Here is a 17,322-nt window from a genome sequence, read left to right on the forward strand (position 1 = left end):
TAAGTTGGGTTTCTCTAGGTTCAGAGGCCAACCCAGGCTCACTAACAGATCTTTTGTTACCTGTTGATCCCAAATCGACTGCGTCAGAGAAGGTACAAACCGGAGAAGATCTTCAGGACACACGATCACCGAGACTCCCCTGAGACGCAGGAATGCCAGAACTTCTACCATCACTTTGGTGAAGATAGGAGGAGGAAAGGGATAGCCCAAAAGGGAAGTGCTTTGAACTGAATGTGTAGCACCCCTACAGAAGTTATCACTGCCAGCCTAAGGAAACGCTGGTGGTTCTCTGCAATGGGAATATGCAGGTATGCATCCATACTATCCATGCCCTGAAACAGTTTTGGTGGAAGAGGTGCCCTCACCCAGTGACCAAAACCAACGAAAGCCATCTGTAGGTGACTAAGACACACAGACGTTTCAGGTTCAGGATGAGCCTGAACTTTTTTCCCAAAGGCTTGTGAACCACAAAAATGTGAGAATAGGAGCCCTTTCTATATATCCTGCTGGGACCTGTATTACCACTTCCTGTTCCTCTAACTCCTGAAGAGGAAAGAAGGGCACATTTTGGCAGCTCAGTGACAAGGAGTCTCAAAAGAGGAGAGTTCTGAAAACTCCAAACGGTAACCTCTTACGATGATCCCCAACACAAGCTGATTGGAGGTGATCATCTCCCACTGGGGGAGGAAGGCCTCTTTTTTACTGCTCCCCATATTTCTTCTTAAGGGGAAAGGCCTTTTTCTTATCAGCCGTGCGATCTAGCCCTGCTTCAAGACCTGGCCCAAACAGCAGTAAACAGTAGCAGTAACAGCAGCCTCCTGTAAAAAAGATTCCAGAGCTTTGCTTTGGACGCCTTGTCCCCCTGCCATGCCTTGACCCCCTGCCATGTCTTCAGCCTTGAGGCCCTCCAGGCTGAGTTGGTCAGAGCCGAAGATCTTGCATACATTCGCCTGGATTGAATCGAAGCAGCGTATGCCAACACCTTAAGCAGCATGGGAAAGGAGCATAGAAAGTCTCCTCTGCCATCATTGCTTCATGCATTAATCTGGCTAAGCCGACACTTCATATTATGAGCCACCACTGTGGCCGCTATGGCAGGCTTAGATATTTTCTTAAGAGAAAAAGCCCATGCATCCTTCAGAAATGAGTCCATCATTTCAAACATAGGGTCTGAAAGCATTCCCATGTCCCTGAGGACAGGTCAGTATGCCTGGACGTCTGAAGAAAGGTAGTCTCTAACCTGGGAGATTCTATTCCAGACAAGAGCTTCCTCTTCCGCCCAAGAAAAAACCTTTGCTTTAATGCACCAGAAAAGAAAGGTTTTCCTTCGGGACCCCGCCATTCCTGATGGCATCGATCAAGACATCATGAACCGAGAACACCCGCTTCCCCCAGGTCCTAGTACATCTGATCGTGGGGTGACAATGCCTTCTTCCTAAAGTGGTATGAATAGCTCTCAAGAGCTTATCCACTTCATCCAGGGGGAAGTTTATATCGAGGGGTTCTTTTGGGTTCCCCACCCAAGCCCTCACCTTTATCAGATTCCCTTGGGAGTCTGAGACGGCACTGTCAACTTCTTCCTCAACTTCCTCTCTGGAACCCTCTAGACTCTCCCTTAACCTGCAGGAGGAACATCCATCGGGTTAGGTGGAACACTCTGCTGTGCTGGTGAAAGAGTGCTCTGGAGCTGAGGCCACTGGAACCTTCCCAGAAGCCGCCAGATATGCACCGTGTTCTGCTGCCTGTTTCCTGATGGCGCTCAAACAGGGACCTGAACCCTCTGAGGCCACTGGAACCTTAGGTTAAAGGTCTGACTGAGCTATCCGGTGCTTCAATACACTCTTTACCAAGTGCCTTTGAACCAGGGATTCCCCAAAGAGGCTCTATATGAAGGACGCTCCCTCCTAGAACCAAGGGGAGACTTGCTCATGTCCTTCAGAGACCTAGAGATAAAAGAGCAGCATAAAATCCTAAAAAAAAAGAAACACCAGCACTACTTAAGAGGACCACCGGGAGTGCCCTCCCCTAGGATCAATCTCCATCTGGATCCCAGACGCACTGCCCTTCCCCCCCGACCACCTAGGGGGAAAAAACACCAGTGGAGCTACTGGTTGTAAGGTAAGGGAACCCCTCGCCAGGGCTTTTACCTTTGAGTGGCTGGTGCCGTTACTCCTGGAGCTCCCGAAGCCACTGCTTTGGACATTCTCCTGTTGAGGAAGAGTGGTACGAACGTGCCTCCAACAGCTACCTGTGCAACTGTAGAAAGAGAGGCTGCACCAGCCGAACGCTAGGTTCCCCTCCACGTGCCGCGTCCGGAACCGGAAGACGCGGATCCAACGAAGAGGCCCGCCCCCACCGGAATTGACGTCGCCCGCCAACCGGTCCGGCCTCTGGCTCCCAGCCGACTGGATACACAGGGGGGCCTTGGACGTCCTCGTTGCAGCGCCCCACTGGGCGAAACGCAGGGATGAACCTCCCCAAAAACTTCCTGCTTTCCCCAAGCGAAGATTGGAGTGCGTATATAGAAAAAGGTCAGTCAAAAGTTCAGCTTCCCCAGCCGACCGGACTGCCTGTTCCGTTAAAACACCCGCGGGTGAACGGACGGATGACCCTGTAAAACTTCCTGCTTTCCCCAAGCGAAGTTTAGGGTGTATAGACAGTACGAACGCTTCAGCTCCCCGCTGATCCGACTGTCAAGGGCCGACCGATAGACGGTCGGGTAACCGAGTGGGGCCGGGGCTCCGCTCGGATAGCTTCAGTCTCACCAACCGAATTCAGCTAAGGTTCCTTAGCGATGTCTCCCCACCGGAGAAAACACCATAACTGAGGAACGAAGGGAGGAGGAGGCTTAAATCATGAAAATGAAGGCGGTGTTTCCTAAGAGGGGAGGAGCCAGTGTCTCTCAAAGGTGGCTGTCCTGAAAGACGATTGGGGAAAAATAAAATAAATACTAAAGTTACAGATAGGATTCAAATAATGAAAGTAAATAAAAAATTCAATAGAAATCCAAGGTGTGTCTCAATCCATAAAGTGCATACAGTGAAACAATGATAAGAAAAATGTTTAAAAAAAAACAGTCCAGCCGATAACATTCTAACTGCTGGAAATAATTGCTGTTTACCTTACAGCAGTGAGGTAAGGTAGCCACTGCACTCAGTGTGGGAACACCTGTTTTGAGGATTCACAAGATCACCGGTGGAATTATCCCCCGCTTTTATTCACAGAATTACCGTATTTTTCCATGTATAAGACGCCCCCATGTATAAGATGCCCCCCACTTTTGTAACCCAGAATTAAGAAATCCATCCATATTTTAAACAGGTAAAACAGAACACAGTTTTATTTAGTAATTAACATTTACATACCAGTATATTATGCATCATATCACTTTATTCAACCTCTGTTGCATCAATGTTTTCTTCATCACTAGTTCCAGACAGAATCTCTTCAACTTCTTTTGAATCACTGCTGTCTTCTAAGTCACAGTCAACTGTCTCTCTGCAGCTCTATTCCCATGCTCTTTTGCATAGCTAACTACACTGAGTTTGAATTTTGCAGAATAAGACAGTCTCTTACTTTTATTATTCTGTGACATCTTGGGCTCAAAACGCTCCGCTCTCTGCATCTGCGCAGTCTCCACCTCCAGCTGACGTCACTAACATACGGCTCGTGATTGGAGGAAGCCGTTCACAAGCTATGACCATCTACGCACCCGCGCGGCTCTCTCCCAGGCTGACTGACCGTGTATATGACGCTGCTCAAATTTCAGTCTAACAATTTAAGGATAAAGTAGCGTCTTATACACAGAAAAATACTGTAGTCTGTTGTATGGCACAGTGTGAATTCACATATTGCATGGCTTGATATGGATTGCTTTTGACGTTAAAAATAGAGACACTCCAAAAATCCTTTACTGGACAGTTTTTTTACCATTTTTCTTATCATTGTTTCACTGTATGCACTTTATGGATTGAGACACACCTTGGATTTCTAATGCATTTTTTATTTACTTTCATTATTTGAATCCTATCTATAACTTTAGTATTTATTTATTTTTTACCACTTGCACTTTATTTGAAATATTTAACCGTTCACATTACACTGGTTTGAATATTGTCTGATTGGCACTGATGCACTTTAACCACTTGCCGACCGCCTCACGCCGATGTACGTCGGCAGAATGGCACGGGCAGGCATAAGCACGTAGATGTACGTGATTTGCCTCCCGCGGGTCGGGGGCCCCATCGGGCCCCCGCCCGGTGCCTGCGGCGGTCGGTTTTCGTTCGGGAGCGATCCCGGACGAGGGGACGGCCATTCATTCATGGCCACCCCCTCGCGATCGCTCCCGACGAATGGAAATCCCCGGTGACATCACTTCCTCTCCTGTAATGTAAACACAGGAGAGGAAGTGATGTATTCTCTCCTCCGTGTCGGTATTTTTCGTTCCGACACGGAGGAGAGCGGATCAGTGAGTTGCACCAACACATCCCACACACAGTAGAACATGCCAGGCACACTCACACCCCCCCTTTACCCCCCGATCACCCCCCCAATTACCCCTGCCCCCCAGTCACAGTGACACCAATGTCATTTTTTTTTTTTTTTTTTTTTTTTTGCATTGGTGTCATTTGTGACTGTAATAACTGTTAGGGCAGTTAGGGTTAGCCCCCTTTAGTTCTAATGTACCCCCCTAACCCCCCCAATAAAGGTTTAACCCCGTGATCACCCCCCGTCGCCAGTGTCACTAAGGCTGGGTTCACATTGCAGCGGTTTATGAGAACGAATGTGATTCGCACCGCACTGCAGTGCAAATCACATCCGATCTCTGTGCGATTCGAGTTCAGCCATTCGCCGCACCCGCCGCACCCGCCACACCCGCCGCACCCGCCGCAAATTCGCACGGGACCCTTTTTTTGGCCCGCAGCAGAATCGGATCGCATGGGTGTTCACACCATGCGATCCGAGTTTGCAGATCGCACTGCGATATGCGAACTGATCTGGGGGTGTCAGTAACATTTCACTGACACTCCCAGCAGTTCGCATAGGGCAGTGTGAACTGCCGCCGGGAGGCATGCGATGCGGGAACCCGCCGCGGATTCGCGGCGTTTCCGCATCGCTCCAGTGTGAACCCAGCCTAATAAGCGATCATTTTTCTGATCGCCGTATTAGTGTCACAGGTGACGCTAGTTAGGCAGGTAGGTATTTAGGTTCGCCGCAGCTTTTTATAGCGCTAGGGACCCCCATATACTACCGCATAAAGCCCCCTGATTGCCCCCTAGTTAACCCTTTCACCAGTGATCACCATATAACTGTTACAGGTGACGCTGGTTGGTTAGTTATTTTTTTATAGTTTCAGGGCACCCGCCATTTATTACCTAATAAAGGTTTAACCCCCTGATCACCCGGCAGGTGTCATTTGTGACTAATAACTGTTAGGGCAGTTAGGGTTAGCCCCCTTTAGTTCTAAGGTACCCCCCTAACCCCCCCAATAAAGGTTTAACCCCGTGATCACCCCCCGTCGCCAGTGTCACTAAGGCTGGGTTCACATTGCAGCGGTTTATGAGAACGGATGTGATTCGCACCGCACTGCAGTGCAAATCACATCCGATCTCTGTGCGATTCGAGTTCAGCTATACAGATAGTATGGCTGAATTCGTGTCGCACCCGCCGCACCCGCCGCAAACTCGCACGGGACCCTTTTTTTGGTCCGCAGCAGAATCGGATCGCATGGGTGTTCACACCATGCGATCCAAGTTTGCAGATCGCACTGCGATATGCGAACTGATCTGGGGGTGTCATTAACATTTCACTGACACTCCCAGCAGTTCGCATAGGGCAGTGTGAACTGCCGCCGGGAGGCATGCGATGCGGGAACCCGCCGCGCATTCGTGGCGTTCCCGCATCGCTCCAGTGTGAACCCAGCCTAATAAGCGATCGTTTTTCTGATCGCTGTATTAGTGTCACAGGTGACGCTAGTTAGGCAGGTAGGTATTTAGGTTCGCCGCAGCTTTTTATAGCGCCAGGGACCCCCATATACTACCGCATAAAGCCCCCTGATTGCCCCCTAGTTAACCCTTTCACCAGTGATCACCATATAACTGTTACAGGTGACGCTGGTTGGTTAGTTATTTTTTTATAGTTTCAGGGCACCCGCCATTTATTACCTAGTCTCACTAGTGTACCCCTAAATTTAGGGGTGTCTACTTTCTAAAATGGGGTCATTTGGGGGGGGGGGTTTGTGCCATCTTGGCATTTTATGGCCTTCAAAACTGTAACGCCCTTAGAAAGCCTGAAGGCGGTGCTTGGTTTTTGGGGCCCCGTACGCGGCTAGGCTCCCAAAAAGTCCCACATATGTGGTATCCCCGTACTCAGGAGAAGCAGCAGAATTTATTTTGGGGTGTCATTTCACATATGCCCATGGCATGCATGAGCAATATATCATTTAGTGACAACTTTGTGAAAAAAAAAAAAAAAAAAAAAAAGTTTGTAATTTTCCCGCAACTTGTGGCAAAATATAAAATATTCCATGGACTCAACATGCCTCTCAGCAAATAGCTTGGGGTGTCTACTTTCTAAAATGGGGTCATTTGTGGGGGTTTTGTGCCATCTTGGCATTTTATGGCCTTCAAAACTGTAATAGGTAGTGAGGCGTGAAATCAAAAATTTACGCCCTTAGAAAGCCTGAAGGCGGTGCTTGGTTTTCGGGGCCCTGTACGCGGCTAGGCTCCCAAAAAGTCCCACATATGTGGTATCCCCGTACTCAGGAGAAGCAGCAGAATTTATTTTGGGGTGTCATTTCACATACGCCCATAGCATGTGTGAGCAATATATCATTTAGTGACAACTTTGTGTAAAAAAAAAAAAAAAATTTTTTTTTTGTCATTATTCAATCGCTTGAGGCAAAAAAATAAAATATTCAATGGGCTCAACATGCCTCTTATCAATTTCCTTAGGGGGTCTACTTTCCAAAATGGGGTCATTTGGGGGGGTTTTGTACTGCCCTGTCATTTTAGCACCTCAAGAAATGAGATAGGCAGTCGTAAACTAAAAGCTGCGTAAATTCCAGAAAACGTACCTTAGTTTGTAGATGTGACAACTTTTGCGCAAACCAATAAATATACAATTATTGACTTTTTTTTTACCAAAGACATGTGGCTGAATACATTTTGTCCTAAATGTATGACTAAAATTGAGTTTATTGGATTTTTCTAATAACAAAAAGTAGAAAATATCATTTTTTTTCAAAATTTGCGGTCTTTTTACGTTTATATCGCAAAAAATAAAAATCGCAGAGGCAATCAAATACCATCAAAAGAAAGCTCTATTTGTGGGAAGAAAAGGACGCAAATTTTGTTTGGGTACAACATTGCATGACCGCGCAATTACCAGTTAAAGCAGCGCAGTGCCAAAGTGTAAAAAGACCTCTGGTCATTTACCAGCAAAATGGTCCGGTCTGAAAGTGGTTAAAAGGTGCACACTTTGAAGAAATTGATTCTCATTAGTCACATATAGTTACTTTTGTATTTGCGTGGTATTATCTACCATCATTAATCTATTTATTGAATTAATTTAGTATTTTTTGTGGAGCGAAACACCATCTCCAACATGCTCACACTAATCTTTCCTATAATGTCCTCTCTCCTCAAACTCTCACTTCTTTAACCCCCCCCCCCCCCCCCACCCAACTCCAGCCCGCAAACTGTACATATCTCCCTCTTTTCTGCCCACTCAATATTACTGCACTTATCACCTCCTGCTCATTCTAAGCCCACACAGTATCACTACTTCCACTTCACTGCCCTCCTATAAATCCCACTCCCGCCTTACCACCCTCACCCTCCTACTACTCCTAACGTCTGGAGACATCGCACCAAACCCCAACCCTCCCACCCCCAAAATTGTCTATTTACCTCCTTCAACAGTAGTCGTAACTCCCACCTTCTTATCCCAATTCCACAAGTCAGCCCCCCTCTTTCATGTGACCTCTGGAATGCCCATTCTTCAACAAACTAGCTTCTGTCAATTACCTTTTCCTCTCCAAATCTCTTAATCTATTTGCCATTACCGAAACCTGGCTCCAGGAATTCCACACTACCTCTCCAGCTGCCCTGTCCCACGGAGGCCTCCTATGGACTCACTCCACCAGACAAAAAGGAGGTGGTGTCAGACTTCTCTATCCACAATGCACCTTCCAGGTTCTTCCCAAAAACCTCCCCCTCTTTCCCCTGCTCTTTTGAAGTGCATTGCATTCGTCTTTTCACTCCAGCTTGTCTGAAGGTCGCAGTTATTTAATCGGCCTTCTGGACTAGTGTCACTCTTTCTGGGTGACTTCTCTGCATGGTTACCCTACTTTCTCTCCTCTTAAGTACTTGCCATCATCTTAGGTGACTTTACCATCCCAATCAATGTTAATACTGCAACTGCTTCTCAACCTAACCTCCTCTTTTAACCTAACACAATGGACACAAACCACTACTCACTCCAGCAATACTCTCGACCTCATATTCTCCCATCGCTGCACTCCCTGCAACCTCTCTTACTCCCCCTTTCCTCTCTCTGATCACAACCTTATACATTTCACACTCTCCTTGTCTCCTACCTCCCTTGCTGACAACACACAAACCACTTACCGCAGAAATCTTCGCAACCTCAACCATTCTTCATTCTGCTACTGATGGCTTTACATCCCACCCTTTCTTCGCAACCTCAACCATTCTTCATTCTGCTACTGATGGCTTTACATCGCACCCCTGTCCTGCCCAGACATAACCACTTCAATATACAACACGCTGTCATGCCCTCTAGACGTACTTGCTCCTCTTTCTACATGCAGAACCAGGCCCCATCAACCACAACCCTGGTAAACACGACACCAGAAGTCTCAAGAGACGCAGCCATGCTCTTGAGCAAGCATGGCGTAAATCTAAATCCCTGAAAGACTTTACCCACTACAAATCTGAACTTCTCTAATATAACTCCTGCCTTCACATTGCTAAACAAACCTACTACAACACTCATCAAAATCCTCTCATCCAAACCTTGTCAAACTTTTCTACCCTTAACTCCTTACTTTAACCCCTACCCACCAACTTGCTTACCGTGCTCCAAGGCTCTGTCCTTGGGCCCCTCCTATTCTCACTCTATACCTCTTCCCTGGGCCAGTTGATAACCCCCTCGATCTCCTCACGGATTTCAAACTTGCTGAATGACAGTATGGATGTCACACCACTTTCTTAAACTTTCTAAGATCAACAGCACAACCATAGGTCCCTCCACAGATGCCAGGGTCTTATCCTCGGCTCTGACCTCTCCTTCAGTCCCCACATCCAATCACTGACTAAATACTGCCGTCCTAACCGCCACAACATCTCCAGAATTCGAACCTTCCTGACTAATGACACTACAAATCAATTTATTCACTCCTTGATTATTTCCCGCCTTCACTGCTGCAACTCTCTCCTTAATGGCCTTCCCTTATGCAGGCTATCCCCCCCTTCAGTCTATTATGAATGCTGCTGCTAGACTAATACACTTTACTAACCGATCCATGACTGCTGCCCCTCTCTGCCAATACCTTCACTGGTTTCCCCTACCCCCACTGTATAAAATTCAAACTACTAACCATAACATACAAGGCCATCCACAACACCCAGCTACATCACCAACCTCATCTGCAGAGATCGCCCTAATTGTCCCCTCCGCTCCTCCCAGGACCTCCTGCTCTCTAGCTCCCTTGTTATCTCCTCTCATAGTCACCTTCAGAACCTCTCACATACTCTGGAACTCCCTGCCCTGGTTTATCAGATCAGCCCCTAACCTGTCCACCTTTCAGGGATCCCTGAAAATTCACTTATTCAGGGAAGCCTATCCCACACCCACCTAACAACTGTCCCAGAGCCACCCCCATCAAATCATTCCCCACATCTATTACCTTTTGTTCCACCACCCCCTCCCTTTAGAATGTAAGTTCTACAAGTAGGGCCCTCCTGTATTGAACTGTACTGTAATCCCTCTACATTGTAAAGAACTGCGTAAACTTCTGGCGCTATACAAATCGTGAATAATAATAATAATAATAATAATAATACAAAATGTTTATTGAACACATAAGTAATAGCATTTGTATTTAAATTGAAAAGAGAACTTGGCCAAATAAGCCAATTGTTCTGTTGTCCAAGATAAAAAACTGGAAGGGCTGGTTATACTCGTTACGAAAACACAGGAAGCATTCAGAAAGCACAGGACAAGACCAATAAGGCCCCTTTCACACTACCACGACTTCAAAATCGCACAATTTCACGACACGATTTCAAGGAATGCCTGTCACTCACATCAAAGTAGGACTAAAGTAGTGCAGGGACTACTTTGAAGTCAGCGCGACTTGAAGTCATACTAATATGAATGGTAGTCATTGGAAATCATGGGGAGCAACTTTACAGTCCCAAGTTGTAGGACAAGTCGTACAAGTGTAAAAGGGGCCTAACTGGCCTAAGCTCCGTCCTTGGGCCTCTCCTATTCTCACTCTATAACTCTTCCCTGTGCCAGTTGATAACCTCCCAGGGCTAGTAATTCTACCTCTATGTCGATGACACCCAGATCTATCTCCCTACTCCTCAACTCACCCCCTCGATCTCCTCACAGATCTCAAACTTACTGAATGACATATGATATGGATGTCACACCACTTCCTCAAACTCAATCTTTCTAAAACTGAGCTTGTTATATTTCCTCCTTCACAGTCTAACCCCCCCCCCCCCCCCCCCGTGACTTCACCATTAATATCAACAACACAACCATTGGTCCCTCCACACATGCCAGGGTCCTGGGTGTAATCCTCGAATGCCACCTCTCAATGCCTACCAGCGGTGCCAATCAGTGGCACCTAGAAGTGCTATCAGTGTAACCGATTAGTGCCCATTACTGCCACCTATCAGTGCCCATCAATGCCGCCTCATCAGCGTACATCAATGACGGACAAAGATTACCCGTTTTAAAATTTTATAACAAAATAAAAAAAAATATATATATATATATATATATATATATATATATATATATATATATATATATATATATATATATATATATATATATATATATATATATATATATATATATATATATATATATATTTATATTATTTTTTTTTAATTCGGTCTTTTTACAAAAGAAAAAAAAAAACGCACAGGTGATCAAATACCACCAAAAGAAAGCTCCAGTTGGGGGGGGAAATGATAATTTGGGTACAGTGTTGTATGATCGCGCAATTGTCATTCGAAGTGCGACAGCGCTGAAAGCTGAAAATTGGTCTGGATAGGAGGGGGGTCTAAGTGCCCAGTAAGCAAGTGGTTAAAATAGATGCTTCCAATGGTATATTAAACAGACCAATTTTAATATATATTTACAAGCAATTTTACAGCAATTAATTCCTTGTATGTATTAAAAAAGAACTGTCAAAAGGGCTCATTTTAACATTGCTCCTTATGCAGGCACCCTCAGGTAATTCTTCAGCAAGGAAACAAACTACCTAGTAGCTAGGCATTGCTGTCACAAATGTCTTGCCCCTGGTCACTTGTCTCCAAAAACAGTGACACATTGAGGTCAGACTTAGGACTTCTATACACTTTTTTTTAAACACTTTAAAATGCCTCAAACAATCCTAGATAAAAATGTATAGCACCACCAAAGAAGAGTTCACTTAAAGGATAAGTTCACCTTTGTGAAGAAATAACAAACGCATATATTTTTTCAGGAAAAAATAAATAAAAAATTTGCATTTATTATTTTTTCACAGGAGCCTGCAGAGCATTACACCTGCTATAAGTGGACCGCGGATGCAATGTCAGGCACCTTGCAGACTCTTCCAACAGCTATGGGAAGTCAGTTTCAGAGCAGCAGAAGAGTGAATTGACTACGAGAATGCTCATCAGCACTCTCACAGTTCATTGAAAACTGCAGTGGCTGATAGGACTTGTAGTTTTCTCCTTCTGGGGCTCAGGAGCGAGCACACACCAGTGCTCCCATAGCAAGCAGCTTGCTATGGGGACACTGGTCAAGGGGAGGAGGATTGGGGATGCTCTGTGCAAAGCCACTGCAAAGAGCAGGTAAGTAGAACTTTTTTTTTTTTTTAAATCCGAACCTTTAACCACTTGCCGACCTGCTCATGCAGATATACTGCTGGAGATCAGCTCTCCAGTGCAAACTGACTGCAAAAGCAGGATAGCGTGCCCACGGACTCGATGTTTGCCAGCAGCTCACGACTGCGGCGAGGAGAGGTAAAACAGGGAAATGCCTATGTAAACAAGGCATTTTCCTGTTCTGCCCAATGATATCACAGATCTTCTGTTCCCTGTCATCAGGAACAGTGATCTCTGTCATGTTTCAGTAAGCTCATCCCCTCTACAGTTAGAACACACTTAACCCCCTAATCGCCCCCTAGTGTTAACCCCTTCCCTGCCAGTGTCATATTTACATTGATCAGTGCATTTTTTTTTTAGCATGAAGTAATAAGGTCACTGGTCCCCAAAAAGTGTAATTAGATATTAGTCAGATTTGTCTGCCGCAATGTTGCAGTCCCGCTAAAAATCGCAGATCAGTGCCATTACCAGTAAAAAAATTAAAATAAATAAAAGTTCCCTAAATCTATCCCGTAGTTTGTAGACACAATAACTATTGCTATTTTTTTATTTATTTATTTATTTATTTTTTACCAAAAATATGTAGAATATATATCAGCCTATACTGATGAATAAATTCGATTTTGTTTTTGGATATGTATTATAGCAAAAAAGTTAGAAAAAATAAAATAAGTTTTTTCTTCAAAGTTGTCAGTCTTTTTTTGTTTATAGTGCAAAAAATAAAAACCGCAGAGATGATCAAATACCATCAAAAGAAAGCTATATGTGTGGGGAAAAAATAAAAAAATACGTCAATTTTGTTTGGGTATAGCATCGCACGACTGTAATTGTGCAATTGTCAGTTAAATCAACGGAGTGCAGTATTGAAAAATATGCTCTGGTCATTAAAGAGGAGGTTCCATTAAAAAAAAAAAAAAAGTAAAGTCAGCAGCTACAAATACTGCAGCTGCTGACTTTTAATAATTGGACACTTACCTGTTCCGGGGTCAAGTGATGCGTGGGGAAAATCGAAGCCCTGCAAGTCCCCCCCCCCTCTGCTCCGCAGCGCCGGCATTGCAACTGTGGGTACCCAGCTGTGGCTTCACAGCCAGGCACCCACTGCGCATGCACGAGCAGCGCAGCGATTGGCCGCACAGTCATCTGGGACCTGTCACGTGTCCCAGATGTCACATGTCACGTGTCCCAGCTATGCTCCCTCCCTCCTGCCAGATGACTGACAGAAAGAAGGGGGCAGAGCTGAGCCCTTCCTGTGCCAAGGGGAAGTGACGTCACCAGCCCAGCCACTGAAGGAGGCAGACTACAAGGGACCCCCTAGCAACAGGCATTTAGAGGAGAGTTCAAAAAAAAAAAAAATTCCAAATTTTTTTTTTTTTAGGAATTTTAATGATTTTATTTTTTTTGTGGAACACCAATTTAAGGGGGTAAATCCTTCCGGGGCTGAAGTGGTTAATGCCACAAAGTAGAATTACTGCTAAAGCCCAACTAGTCTTAAAAATGTTCCCCCCCCCCCCAACACAAATACTGACTAATCTGTATATAAATACCTTTTTTCAGGTCACATGATCGGATTCCCCTGTGCCCGCCAGCAGTGGCTGCAGGGGAGAGGAGGGAGCGCCAACAACGGATGGGCTACAGGAGCATATGGGTGATGTCACCATTCCCAGCCATTGTTTGGCGCTCTTTCATTCCTGCTGGCTGATACAGTGGATCTTGTGATCAGACTGGAGTGGGATGCAAAATAGAGAAGCATACATATCTTTTTTAACACAGGTTATTTAGCATAGGTGTTAGGAAGAGGATGGGACAGGCTTTGACTGGAATTCTACTTTAAACGATAAATTCACCTTTACATTTTTTATTTTATTTTTTTGGTAGGGACCTGTAAAGCAGATCATGGGTGTAATGCCACAGTACTACAGAGGGTCAGTGTAGCTGTCTGCCCATGCATCCGATACAGGCATTGAGTTACTGAATGACAGGAAGCGCAACGATAGTTCATTGAGAACTACAAGCTGATGGTAGTTGTAGTTTATTGATTCACAGGGATCTCTGAATCAATGACGCGGCCATGTGGGCAGAGCCCTGCATTTTTTAAATGTGACAGCGAGTATGGGGAGAAGATCCCCGGCTTGCTGTCACAAGGGGGGGTCAAAGGGAAAGGGGTCAGATGCAGAACATGTTACATCCTAAATATGGGTGTAAAATGTTCAGAAATGTGAACTCATCCTTTAGGGACAACCCAGCTGTCATGATTAAAAGGGGTTATTAAAGGCAGGTATTTTCTCCATCTTAATGCATTCTTTGCATTAAGATAAACAGCCTTCTGTGTGCAGCAGCCCCCCTAATACTTACCAGAGCCCCATCTCTGTCCAGCAATGTTCACGAGTCCCTCGGCCATCCAGGACCCTCCCTCCCGATTGGCTGAGACAAAGCAGCAGTGCCACTGCTGTCAAAATCAGGAGAGAGAGGGAGAGGGAGAGGGACGAACCGCAACTATGTGTCTGAATGGACACAGGGAACTGCAGCTCAGCTTGGGTGCCCCCATAGCAATCCGCTTGCTGTGGGGGCACTTGACAGCAGGGAGCGGCCAAGAGCAGTGAAGAGGGACCCAAGAAGTGCAAATCCACTGCAACAAAGCAGGCAAGTATAACATGTTTGTTATTTGTTTTTACAAAACGAGACTTTATCACTTTAAAGCAGAAGTAAACCTATTGATTTAAGTTTAAAAAAAAAAAAAAAGTTACATTCCCGGCATGCCGGGAATGCGAACTGTCACGTTGGTTGTGCTCTCAACCATACTGTCAAACCATCCGATGGCTGGTGTTTTAACTGATCACGTGTGCAGCATTATGGCAGCTAAAGATTAAATAGAGGCCAAGATAGCAGCTTCCTTGGATGAAAAACAATAGGAGGGTTTACTTCCACATTAAGTGGGCAAAAATAAGAAAAAAATAAAATAAAACTAAAGAATTAAATGGAGGAGTGAAGTACTGTCAGTTTGCTTATCTGTGAAGTGGGCAGTATTTCCTTTGAATCTGTCACAGCGATACATCCCTAAAGCCTGGTACACACAATGAGAATGTCGGAAGAATTATCTTCTTTTTTTTTTTTTTTTTTATTACCACATGCTAGTCTTATATCAAAAACGAAGAGGTTACTAAAGTTATGAAAATCCTCGTATGACAGAATACAACTTTGGAATTAATGTAATGTATTCTTTAGTTTCCGAGCATGCATGGTCTTGCTCTTCTAATTTGTTTTGGCCAAGTACTGTACTGATTAAATGAAAAAAAATAAAAAATTCTGGTATTGCATGAGGAAAAAAAAAAAAATGTTGCGTTTGTCCCTTCGGATAATCTGTCGTGATTGTCTCTCGAATACTGTATGCTAAAAATTAGATTATAGTATGATCCCTCCAAAAGCAAGATTTTCGTCCAACTTTCTCATCGTGCGTACTAGGCTTTACTCTATGTTCCCACTTATGTAGCCAAGCCATTCATTTAAATGGGTTGCTTGATCCACGGGGGGGGGAAGGTCCCTGACCCCCCTACTCTATGTTCATACTTATGCAGGCTGCGTTCTGCGTGTAGGCAGCCCATTCATTTCAATGGGTTGCTGAAGCCACAGGAAATAAAAATGTCCCGGACCGCCCCTACACTCAAAGTTCCACAGCACCATAGCAAAACCAGAATGATTTGCCAATAGAAATAATTGGCATCCCCACACGTCTGCTAAAAGGTGGCCCAAGAATTGGGAAAGTGTTCCTGACCGACACAGGTGTAAACCCAGCCTTAGGGCCAGTTGACACCTGAAGCGCACAGGAACGCAGGTTTCCCTGACTGCGTTCTGGTGTGAACCAACCCTTAAAGTGGCACCTATAAGAACTACCTGAACATGTCAGGCATGGGAAACTCCTGAGGAAAGTGTGGAAGGCTCTAATGAAGTAGGAACGGGACACTTTAAAGGGAGCCTTCAGTAGTGCTTTATTGAATGCCCCTCTTTGTGTTTCCAGGACCCTATTAGAAAGTTGGAGCAGCAGTGACCCAAGTGTCAGTACCCAGCAAACATACCCCATTGCTGGCCATGCCAGGGGCACTTTGTAGCACTAATGACACACTGCCCCCTATTGGCCTGCACAAGGGGGGAGCTTAGTCAAGGGGGCCCTTGGCTGGTGTGTGCTGGAGGCCGCCAGAGGAAGTGGAGGGGATGCGGCAGGCTAGGAAGAGTGAGGGCTCACCTAGGTAGCCACGCTTGCTCCAGCCAGGGGAGGAAGGGCCTCCTGGGTCATAGAGAGGCCTCTCAGCTGCAGCCTTCTTCTCTTCTCATGCCGAGCCGCTCTTCATTCATCAGATATCACGTCGTCGCTCTGCTCTGTTCAAATAGCCAAATGACTCCCCGAGAGACAACCTCACGGCGCCGCCATGTTGACACGGAGCGCGCACCCGTCTGTGGTCTCCCGCTCCTGCGCGCTCCCGAGGAGGGAGGTGGGGGCGTCCGGGGGTCTCAGGCACATCCACACGCGGCTATGAATGGAGGCATTGAGCGCCCTCCACCTCAGACTGTTCACCGTGTGACGTCACCCTGGTTGTGGCTCAGCAAACCTGTCACACCGGGAAAATGAGGTCACCATGGAAGTGTCCTATGTCATTAACCACAGCGTCTTAACTCTCATTGAAACACGTTAAAGTCGTTTTTCATTGTTCTAATCTGCAGCGTTTAATTCAAAATAAAAACACCCAGTGAAGGTCTTAGCTCAGGTCCCTCTGCTCACTGTTCCTGTCTCACAACTGTGCACCTACCTTGTCACTTTACCACACACGTACTTTGCGGCCCCCTTCACAATGGGCCATTTGGAATCAAAGACAGAATCACCACGATTTCAAATTGCGACAAACCGTGTAACCCACATTTGGGTGCCATGATTGTTAATGGCACCCCCAAACATGGGGCGAAAATGCGGCAAAATGGGTGTTTAAAATTTGTGCTAAGCTTGTCGCTCATAAGGGAGCTTCTTTTGGGCAACAAACACACATAGGGCAGCCTATTTAGCGGCTTAATGACCACCCCACATACATATACTGCGGCAGGGCAGCCCTTAAACGCAAAATCACATACCTTTACATGAGTTCTCTTCTTGGCTCTGGGGTGGGTGGGCACTGCCGAAGCCCCTCTCCTGCTGACTGTG

General features: G+C 45.8%; 1 protein-coding gene across 3 annotated transcripts in view; it reads right to left on the bottom strand.

Annotated features, from left to right (window-relative positions):
* The window catches only part of SCML2 (Scm polycomb group protein like 2), a 217,948-nt gene extending 201,250 nt beyond the window's left edge, over positions 1-16,698 (bottom strand). For 2 of the 3 annotated variants that reach the window (XM_077482215.1, XM_077482214.1), the window contains exon 1: positions 16,375-16,696. The gene's annotated coding sequence lies outside the window, so the exon portion shown is untranslated. Of the gene's footprint in view, positions 1-16,374 lie in introns of all 3 variants that reach the window. The other variant, XM_077482217.1, reaches the window with a different exon arrangement.
* Positions 16,699-17,322: the final 624 nt, after the last annotated feature.

This window comes from Lithobates pipiens, unplaced genomic scaffold (genome assembly GCF_037356315.1).
Source record: "Lithobates pipiens isolate NorthernLeopardFrog02 unplaced genomic scaffold, aLitPip1_a1.2 Scaffold_16, whole genome shotgun sequence".
NCBI classification, from domain to species: Eukaryota; Metazoa; Chordata; class Amphibia; order Anura; family Ranidae; genus Lithobates; species Lithobates pipiens.